Source organism: Cryptomeria japonica, chromosome 5 (assembly GCF_030272615.1).
Source record: "Cryptomeria japonica chromosome 5, Sugi_1.0, whole genome shotgun sequence".
Lineage (NCBI taxonomy): Eukaryota > Viridiplantae > Streptophyta > Pinopsida > Cupressales > Cupressaceae > Cryptomeria > Cryptomeria japonica.
In genome coordinates, this window is record NC_081409.1 from 784752348 (window position 1) to 784762084 (window position 9737).

Genomic DNA, 9737 nt, shown 5'->3' on the forward strand with positions numbered 1-9737 from the left:
CACTTAATTAAGTATACAATTAAAAACTTAGAATTTAACTATACTTAATTAAATGGTTATCATTTATGGAAGTCTTTCGGTAGAAGTTTGCAAAAAATGTTTAATTTGTGCTCATCCAATGGGCGACAATATCCTTTGTCAGTTGTCATGGGCCCCATTATACATAGGATTTTTGCCACCCAAATGCTACACCACCTGACACTTCATCATTCCATGGGCCATAACCTTTCTTTCGTGTCGGTGTTCAATGACACATTTTTCTAGTGGAAGTTTGCAAAAAAATTTAGAGATCCCACATTCAACCCGAAATACACCTTAATCCATTGATCTGTTCTCATCCAACAAACGACGATATCCGTTGTCAGTTGTTGTGGGTCCCATTATCAATAGGATTTTTGCTAGTTTGGGGGCCACATCACCTGACACTTTCCCACTTAGATTTTTACACTTACATTCTTCTCACTTTTAAAACTAATTTATTTTAATTTATTTTTTATTTTTTTTACCAATTATTTCTATTTGTTTTTTACAGTTACATTAATAAAATTATAAATATAATAAATTAATATTTAATTTTTTTAAAATAGTATATTTGTTTAATTTTTTTATTTTTATCTATTTTAATAATAATTATATTATAACATATATAATATAATTAATTGATTTTAGGATATATTGTATTAAAATTTTAAAAATTTCATTACTTAACTTTAAAAAATATATATAGGTGAATAATATAAATGTTTATTTTTTAAGTGTTGTTTATACTTATTTTAATAATTACTATATAACATGTATAATATTTAATTAAGTGATTTTAATACATATAATTATTTTTGAAATTATATATTTAATTTTAAAATTTAATTCTAATTTATTTTAATAATCATTATTATATTATAATTACTATATAATATATTCTATATGAAAATTTTAATAATGTGATTATTGAATTTTTTCAAATACATATGTAGGTAATGTTATTAAAATTTCCATATAATTTATCATAATATCACTTACTACATGCAGAAACACCACAATTCCAATTTGACATACCAAGATTGTTAGCAGACATCCCCTCGTACATACAAAGTTGGGGAGAAGATGGACATGGAACAAAAAGATACAAACAAACAACACTAAACACCATTGGCCATAACAGGATTAACCTAGAAGTGGCCTTTACTCTGACTCATCATAGAACGCTGAGAGCTGCTTCATTTCTTGGTTAGTCTTGGGTCTCGGCCGCAACTCTCGACCCAGCTTTGCTCATGCCACTTCATGCAGGACCCTTAAAACTTCATCTTGTGAATGTTTTGAAGGCCTGCCACTTGCACTAAGAAAGGGCTCTGCATATTGCCTTCAAATCATCGTCAATCCATTGAATGAGTGGTAGCGGCACCACCAGACCAGCCACCGCTACCTCAGGAACAATTCCCACCTTTGGGACCACACAAGAACACACACTATCCAGATTTAACAGGTAGTTTGAATCAATTTCAACTCTCAGGGCATTTTTTACCTTGTCCACCTCATCCTCAAACTGGAAACCCCAAGCGAAAATCAATGAATACACCTCCATGTTCATCCTGTAGCGATGAACTACATAGACAATTTCCTCTCCCAACAACATTTTCACAATCTCGTACAACCACTTATCCTTAAACAAGAACAAACCTTTCAACCTCCTATCCGTAAATCATCCGAGAAATGGGACTAATTTCATTTCAGTATGGAAGGAGAAATTGGCTTCCATGTGGCTTAAGAAACCCAAGACAACGTTGCAAGTGCAGACAATATGTTACCAATAAAATGGCAATCCAACTACACTCCGTGACCCATCCAATCCACCCAAGCTTTAAACACCTCACACTCAATTTTAACATCCAACGATGATGACCATTGACATTAATCACAAACTCTACCATCATTCCTCTACATGTACTAGTTCAGTCGCACAATCCGACATTAAAGCCGCCTAAATGTTAACCATTCAACGATGTGCACACGATAAGGAAATATCACTATATATCTGTTGTCAGCATGGGTCCTATTATACATAGGATTTTTGCCACCCAAATTCCATGTCACCTGACATTTCATCGTCCCATGGCCATAGCCTTTCTTTTGTGTTGGTGTTCAATGACACATGTTTCCGGTAGAAGTTTGCAAATTTTTTTATCATTCCCACATTTAGCTTGAAATACACCCTACGTCGTTGATCTATGCTCATCCAATGAACGATGATATTCGTGCCCGAAATTATATATGAAGAATAATAGTATTTAAATTATATTGATTATATTTTATTTTTTAATTTGTTGAAAATTATAATGGTATTAAATAGATAAAAGTATTTTCAATATTTTTAATAGTCATATTCAAAGTAGTGACTAGAAATTAATTTGTTTAAACAAAAATGAATTAAAAATATTTAGAATAAAGCAATATACTTCAAAATAAATATAAAATAAATTAATATATATTTATTTATTTATCGTTAATTAAATTAATTATAGTTTTAATTATAAATTACAAGCATCATATGATATAAATATTTTAAACGCATTTATCTATAAAATATTAAATATATTTTCATCTTTAAAATCCTGCATTTAATAAAAGTTTAAATTTTATTTAACAAAATATTTTATTTTATTTAAGACATGTATTATTTAATTCTAGATATTTATTAATGTATAACATTTATATTAAAATTTTAAAAAATTATATTAAAATATGTAAATTAAATTTCTATAATCTTTAACTTTTCTTTTTTTAAATTCTGCAATTCAAAGACTACGAAAAATTATCCCCAAACTTGAACATGTAAGCTCTCTACCTACATGGTAGAGGTGAACAACCCACCAAAATAGAAGCAAACAAAATAAACACAAATCTAGCATGATATTTATGACATAATTGCAACAACCGACTCTTTATAGTTTAAAAAATCAGTATCATATACACCTAAATACTGATAAAACTTAAATTTAATCTTCATCCTCTGCCTCGTTCTCAACAATGCTGAAATAATGTAGCTCATTGACATTGTGATCCTTATCGGATGCTATCACTTGCAGCCAATCCCCGACATTATGCTTTTTCAAATACTTCTTTGTGAAGCACCTTCAAATATCTTTTAGAAAAGGTTGTCTCAGAAGTGACACTAAGTTTGTTCTTTAACTTTAGATAAGAAATTAGAATAGACCTGCTATGTTCGACACTATCTTCCCTCCTTTAATTACTATCCCATATCTGGAATCTTCTAATTCCAACTTGTGTTCAAAATGGAATTTCTTTCTCTCTGCTTGAGATTTAATTTAATGAGATTTGACATTTGTTTAAAATTTTATATTTTTTAATGGTGAAAATTAAATTTTATATCCACACAAATTAATAACTGTTTAAGCTATTTTAGAACATAATGATTATGCTAAGTATCCTACCATGGAATTGCAATTTGCAAAATTTTCATTAATATGCTGCGCAAATTTATAATTTTCAACTGTCGGAGTCCTTGTCCCTCCAAAAATTTAAAGCCAAAATGAGGGAGGTTGCGAGGAAATAGCCAAAAAATCAAAACTACAAGGGGCTAGGGCACTAGCAGTGGACCAGTGGTATCCAAAAAATAAAAATAAAAAAATGAAACCCTTCATGGGTAACCCTAAGGAACTTGTCCTCCATCAAGGTAGAATTATTTAGAGATGAGAAGCTCTGATAATTCTTCAAGCCATCTATAGTCCTGAAATTCATCCAGGAGAAACTATTTTCAGAGTAAATCCCTACCAATCCGTGCCCATTTCCTATGTCATGTCTACTGCTCAGCATTCAGGTTCAAAAGAAAAGGTTTCCTGGCCACATTTTGGTCAGGGAACAGAATCTTGGTTAAATCACTCGCCCAAGGGATCCCCACCCCTACTTCATCAAAGATGACAATATTAACATCATCCCCAAAGAATTCTTCTTTGAACACTCTCCTTAACAGCATCAACATATCCACCTTTTGTCCTCTAAGGTCTAGAGAGACGCCAAGAACTGGGACGTAATGTTTGTGTTAACATAGTATCTATTATCATTTCTCAAAAACTCTAAGCCCAACACCATCCTCACAACCTTGTTAGTGAACATCCCAACCTCTTTACAAACTGATTGGAGGGTTGGTTCTTTGATGTAGCCCAAAAAGGCCCTCCGGTCCTTCTTAGATGTGCTTCTCAACCAGATAGGAGTGTCCATCTTCAGAAATATGAATAACAAATTATACAGACTAAAGACCTAAACCAAAGACAAAATTTCAACTACTATTAGCTCCAACAATTTATCTACCAAAGGTGAATTGAAGAAGAAAGACGCAAAGATCGTCTATAAATAGCTTTTGATACTAGAAATTCCTTCACTTGCCGTATAAATTCCTTTGTCCTTTAAAGTTTTATAAATCTTTCGTATCTCTTAGTAAATCTTTTGCATAAATGCACAAGTGTGCGAAATTGGAAACAATCGTAAACCACTACCAATTACCAGATTGGAAGTCGTGCATGCTGAGTGGATTGCAATTAGAGAATGTCAGTGACAAGACATTAATAAATGTCAATACTCAATGAGGATGAGATTTGATACGAGTCTACTATCTCCAATTCCATTCTAGGGACTTTCTGGAGAACTACGTTCTCTTCAGAAGTTTCGACCGAAATAAAAATTCAACCATTGATCTACAATCATCAAACAGTTTTAAATCATTGATGGATTTTAGATATGTGTGACGTGTCAATGAGGTCATGCTTATCGATATATCATGTAGAGTCTAGACTCAATGTGATTTTGCATTAATTAGATAACGAAAATGACTATTAATAGATAACGAAAATGGCAATGAATTTATGAAAACGCTCATAATTTGTTTTTTAATAAATAATGAAATATTACCTAATAAAATTAAATAATTTTTAAATGGTAGATAAAAACAACCAATACACTTCAAGAATTTTTCCTCTGGAGTATAACTTTTCGCCCATACACATATATTTTTTCCTTCAAACGAAAAGCATTCACCTCCTACATTATATATTTTCCACACAATAATGAATTATTCGCTAGGATTTTAAGAAATTTTCATACCCTAAAATAAATTGCAAATACAAATTAATTTTTTTTCCAAATTTGAAAAAAATTTCGCCATTAATATGCAAATTCCCTTCCAAAAATATTGTCTGATTCGCTAGGATTTTATACTTTTGCCTAGGGTGGTTTCTTAAATTTATCCTTGGTTTTATACCTTTTGCACACATACACAACAATTATGGTGAGTGGAATGCCTCTGCAAAATTGATAAAGATGAACATTCTTCTAAACATATTTCATGAATTGCACTTTATCACTACTCATAATGCTTTTGTTCCAATGACATATGGAAAGACCCATTACTCTATTCTCTGATCATACAAATAATTGTAGAGTATTTGCTTTAAATTTTCAAAGACCCTTTACCAACTCTCTCTCTTCCATTAATATAACCACAGTCAATATCTAGAAAACAATTTGGGTGCCCTATCTAACCTTCGTGCTATTATGGTATGATGAATGCAAATACCTTTCTCAAAAGCGTTTATTCACGACGTTCTGCAATTTTTGTCCATGTTTCAACAACCTGTTCACACCTTATCGAGGAGACATAGAATTTTGGAAAAACATTTCAATATCGAGCCGATAGAGTATGTCTTACAGATGTCATTTGTACATCAAGCTATTGAAAAAACATTTTTGATTTCGCTCAGGTCTTCCTGATGAGATGAGTATCTATTTGAACTGTTAGTATAGCTATGAGGTATTATGATGTTCACTTCCTCCTTTTGATCAGGTTGACAAGAGTGTTCGTTGAGAAAATAATATTTCTTACCAATATCTATAACTGTCTCATCAATGTCTTTCCACATTTCTTCACCGGGGTGACTTGTGTAATTGATGTGGCTTTCATGACCTCACCCCGATGGTGTTAGTCTCTTCCATGCCTTTAGTTCCTCTTGCAGTACACATCAGGCTGACTCATCCCGATGATTCACTTATATTCTCTATTGGTGTGACTTTCATTGTTGGGCTGACTTCTAGGATCTCACTCCGGCTTTATAACTCTTGTCGATGTGAAACTCATCGGCTACTCTTCTTGATAGTCTTCAGTCTGTGGATGTGTATCAACATGAAATAATCAGACCTTGACTGCTCCATGTTCACTCTGATGAGGGTTTTCATGCTGATATAGTTTGTCTATCTGTTTATCAGTATGTCTCTTCCCGATGATAGTGCAAGTTGTTTTTTCATAATAGGATCTCTTATCAATGTAGCACAATGATGTCTTCCCGAAAGGTTCCTGTGATGCCAGTTTAAAGAGTAGTATTTTGATCGGTATGACTTAATGGGGTCTTTTCGATTCAAGATTTATTGTTTTTATTATTCATTTTATGTGATGGGCATGATCTATTAGAGGGGTTGTACATTTGAGGTCATATTTATTGGATATTTTGAAAAGAATGAGATAGTAATGGCAAAATTATGAGGGCTAAAATGGATAGTAGTAGTAAAATTTGGGTAAGGTGACAATATCAAATGAGACAATCAACTTGTTTTTTCTATTTTCTAACACCTCCTATATTTATTGTAGATCACTTTTAAGCTTTCCCACCCTTAAGGATTCTAATCCTATTCAATGGTCCAACTACTAATGTGGTTGTATATGGTATCAAAGTGAGACATGATGATAGCACCTACTAGACCTCAATTTTATAGTTCCTATGAAATTTATTTATCTAGGCCATGCTTGTTCATTTGGCCTTAATTTTTTGATTCATTTATAATCAATTTGGAAAATATTTGAATAAGGCTCCCTTGGTCAAGTTTGCAGAAGTATTGTTCTTCTTCATCCCCCATGCCCCTATCAAAGTTGGAAGTTATTAAATGTATAAAAATTTCTAAGTTGTTAGGAATTAAGGTGTATCAATCATTGCAATTTCCAAAAAAGACCTTTATTAATTATCTATTTGCCTATGTACTTATTTATATGCATCTAGTGATATCACTTTGTGGCAATTCTAGCATGATGAGTTGTCATCTTACATGTGAGGTGAGTAGGATGGTATGTGTCCTCATTTCAAAGATAGAGGCATTTCATTTTGTGGGATCCATTATGGAAGCTTAATTTGTGGCATGTGTCATAGTGTGTAAGAGTCTATGATGCCTTTTATGATTGATTATGTCATATGACAAATTATGAAAATCGTAAGAGTTGAAAATAGAAAAAGAAAAGACAAGTAGAACCGAGTCATCTAAGAACTTATGCATTCAAGGGTGTTGTATCCATGCATATATTTTTCATGTAAAGGAGGTTATTTACATGCATGTAGGAATTAGGATTCTACCATGTGACCTTCTTAGGTGTCCATTTATAAAAGCATATTATTTTATTCTTAACTCTATGAATAAGTGTAGCGTCCTAAAATTGCGACACTTGCAATTTCGACTGCATTTCGATCTTCACGATGGCGACGCAACACGGAACCTGAATGGAGACCCCAAAACTTGTTCATGACATCAAAAACTGCATTTTTCTAGCACCCTGCCTGATCCCTCCTTGCACCCTGCTGTCCCTGGAGGTAGGACCAGGGCGCCCAGCGCCCTAGTCCTTCAGGACTAGGGCGCCCAGCACCCTGGTCCCCCAGGACCATGGCGCCCAGCGCCCTGGTCCTTGGCCCTATTTTGGGCCCAGTCTCTTTTGGGGCTTCGGGTCCTTTTGTTTGCAAATTGGAAAATAATGTTTCCTGGTCGGCCTAAGGTCAGGAAAATCAGTCTATTAGCCCTAATTGACAAGTATATAAACTACATTTCCTCTCCCATTTTGGTAAGAGGAAAAGGAAAAGAAGATGAAAAAAAAGCGTGGAAACGATATTCAAACATTCAAGCATTCAAGCATTCAAGCATTCCTCCAAGCAATTGATCATTCTAAGTTTCCATTCAAGGCATTCTAAGTCTCCATTCAAGGCTAAGTGTTGCATTCAAGGCAAGGATTCAACCATTGAAGAGGAGATCACTTACAACTTACAACATACAACATACAACAACATCTACACCTTCGCATGTAAGAATACAAACATTCTTACAACAAGGTACTAGTACTTGTTTTACATTACAAACATTTACATTTACAACATTTCTCATTTCTTGGTTAATTCCAAAACTGGGGTTTGACTTAAGGGCAAACCCCTAATCCCTAACCCCCCAATCATCTTCGCTTTTCTGTGTGTAGGTTGCAGGTACGCGGCTGAAATTGAAGATTTGGAATCCTTGTGCAGAGACGAACAGATCCCCCTTCGTTTCGCAAATTTTTCGGAGGACCGTGTGCACGCCGGGCGCCATCGTCCCGTCAACTTTCACTCAAATTTGTAGGACAACGCCGTCTTGACATTTTACTGCTAATTCCAGGTCCGCAGCTTCATCCTATATTCCTATCTCTGTTTATAAGCGAATCTTTCTCACTTTTCATGCATTCCTAGCTTAATCTTTCTATCTACATTCTTTACAAAAGAGGGTAGACTTGCTGTCTTAACCCCTGAAACTCATTTAGAATCCAATCTTGCATTGTGTGGGATTGGATCTTGTGGGTTTCAACCCCTCTTTTGAATGTAAAGTCTCCCCTAAGTGAAAACCATCAATCCTAGTAACCTCCCTTCTCTCTCCTTGGAGTTGGAAGAGGGGAGAGCAACTAGGGTTCGATTTTCTGCTTTACATTTTGGTGAACCTGACATGAACATCCTTTCTGATTATTCATGGTTAGATTTTAAAATTGGATTCCTTGATTACATTTCCATGTTTGATCTTTTGCAAAATTTTAGAGGTTAATTGCATAAAAACCCTAAATTTTCTTTTTAGTAATTGAGCTTGCGAAATGTTTAATTGTTAATGCTTGTTTCAGATCTGCCCTTCTATTGCAAATTATCAATTCATATTTGTGCTTTAATTCTGAAAATTAAGTGGTTAAGTGTCAAAACCCTAATTTTTGAAACCCTCTTGATTCAACCTTTGTCCGACAATTTCACTGATCAAAACATCTCCAAATCAGCTGTAACTTTGGATTCCGCAATAAAATCATAATATCTTTCATCCCTGAAAATTTGGAAAAAAGTTGTGAGGACCTTGTGCACTCCGAGCGCCATCGTCCCCGACATTTTTTCTGAAATTTCAGGAGCTAGATCTTACTGTATTTTTCTGCTACAATCCAGAATTTTGGCTGATTTTATCAATTATAACACTTTCAAAATTACAGTCAAAGTTGGTCTAGTGATTGCTTGGATTAAGGCTCCTAATCATTCAAAAATTGTTGAAATTGAAATTTTGTGTCAAAATTGTGTTCTTACTGTCCTAAATCTGAAAAGTGTGTTTGCATTCATTCGAAATTTCAGTGCTTTATTCAAATCCTTGCAATTGGTGACTTTTGAAATTAAGTGTTTAATTACAACAACTTTGATTTCCGCTTTCAAAATTGAATTTTGCGTGAAATTGAGTCAACTGTTAAATTTCAAAACTTGCATTGCTTTTGGTATTCCCTCTAAAATCATAAAATTCAAAATTTCAGTTTCCCTCTCTTTTTCAAAATTCAAATTTTGCATTTTCCAACAATCTTGGTAGGGTTCAATTTTGAGATTGCAACTTTAATTTGGCCTATCTACAGATCGTAAAATCACTCAATTTTTTCA